The sequence below is a fragment of the Tasmannia lanceolata genome, unplaced genomic scaffold (genome assembly GCF_043159265.1).
Source record: "Tasmannia lanceolata isolate RefF3 unplaced genomic scaffold, GAP_Taslan_0.1 ptg000002l, whole genome shotgun sequence".
Classification (NCBI taxonomy): domain Eukaryota; kingdom Viridiplantae; phylum Streptophyta; class Magnoliopsida; order Canellales; family Winteraceae; genus Tasmannia; species Tasmannia lanceolata.
In genome coordinates, this window is record NW_027518679.1 from 51,667,942 (window position 1) to 51,669,847 (window position 1,906).

The 1,906-nt window shown below is 42.1% G+C and overlaps 1 pseudogene; it reads left to right on the forward strand.

Moving 5' to 3' along the window:
* The first annotated feature begins 223 nt into the window (after window positions 1-223).
* LOC143877753 (lipid transfer protein EARLI 1 pseudogene) lies at window positions 224-1,127 on the forward strand (annotated as a pseudogene).
* Window positions 1,128-1,906: the final 779 nt, after the last annotated feature.

Here is a 1,906-nt window from a genome sequence, read left to right on the forward strand (position 1 = left end):
AACGGCCTATAATTAATGGCTTTACAAGAGGCCCTACTATTCAATTTTCAAATAAAATTTAACTTAAAATAAGCACTTTCCAAGTAAGGACCTATTTTGGTTGCATCCAATGAGGCCCCATATCTTCACTACCATTTTCCTCAAACTAGAGAGATAATAGAGTGCTACTCACCACGCAACCAAACCCTTCTCCCTACTCTATAAATACCCACTTCCCACTGCATATCTCTTAACACCAAGTGTTTGAAGATGGCCTCAAAGAGCTATGCATCCATTGCTCTTTTCCTAGCCCTCAACCTTCTCTTCTTTTCCCTTGTCACTGCCACCGAGTGCGGGTGCAACCCTACACCTACACCTAAACCCAAGCCAAAGCCTAAGCCTACGCCAAAACCAACCCCTCATCCCTCACCATATATCCCTACGCCTTCACCTCCCAAGACCAAACCCACCCCTACCCCATCACCTCCCACACCTACCCCTAAACCTCCCACTCCTACACCTCCCACCACTACCCCTACACCTCCCACACCTACCCCTACACCTCCTTCCGGGGGTAAGTGCCCTAGGGATGCCCTAAAGTTAGGGGCATGTGCCAATTTGCTTGGGCTGGTGAACGTGGTCGTGGGTTCTTCTCAAACTCTCCCATGTTGCTCTTTACTTGAAGGTTTGACCGATCTTGACGTGGCTCTCTGTCTTTGCACTGCCATCAAAGCCAATGTGTTGGGCATAAATCTCAACGTTCCTATTTCCCTTAGTGTGATAGTGAATGCATGCGGGAAACGGGTCCCATCTGGCTTCAAATGCGAATAAGCACTTCCTTATCTCGTTGTCTTTATCTTCTTCCTTTTTTTATCTTGTCCTTGTATTTTGTTGGGTGCTCTTGAATAAGGCTTTGAACAGTCCAAACACAGCGAATATAGTTATAGAATGTAATAAGGGGTGGAGCTTGGTGCAATATTTTCTTTCACTGTGATGAAAAGATTGTGGCATATCTGGTCTTTCAGTATTTTGATGCTTCTTGTACTTTTTTTTAAAAAAAATTTATAGGTGAGTGGGTGTTTCTTAAGGTGGGGAAGAGAGCAGCGTTGATGTGCTTATTTACTTGGAAATAAAGGCTACTTTTGTTATATGAGTTGGCTCTATAGTTGAATTCTCAAGTTACATGTGGCAATTTAGTACAAATATTATTTGAAAAGTATGGTTGTAGTAGTTTATGGATGTTTTTATAATGGTCTCTTTGGTTGCACAGTTTATGGGGTTTACAAGGTGTTTTGGCTGGTTTTGGAGTGCCACTTCATCTACTAGTAGTTTATGGGGTTTACAAACTACTAGGAGACTACTTGCCTTGTCTGTCTGCTCATGTCACAAGCAGGACTTTCGTCTCCTACCAAACAACTTGGAAAAAGGAGGATTTTAGTAGTAGAGTCTTGGGATTTAGCAATCTTCTCTCTTTCTCTATCTCCTTGGTAATGACAGCTTACCACCCTTTTATTTTGGTAGTCGACATGGAACTTCTTCATTTGGCAACCAAACTGTACAGCTTACCACTACTCTATGAGGAGAGTACTTCATTGCCATTACACTTGTTGACTACTGTTCCAAGTCAACTAGGTGCGACCAAAGAGAGTTTGAAGACATTAAAGCCTTGTCTTGAAGTTAGAAGGTGTGTTTAGAACTCTACATAGTTATATAATAATCTGTGAAGCACCTGGTCTTCCAGCCAAAGATGGAAAATTGTTCATGGGACATGCACTTTGCACGTTAAGATTTAGCATGCAGATTTAGGGGAAGATGCCGTCAACCTTTTTCTCACAATCTTGAAGGTGAAAGGAAATAATTATATGAGTTGAGGGCTCATCTCCGACAAAGTATTCTTCCACTGATTGATTTTTTGTGGCTACTTTTC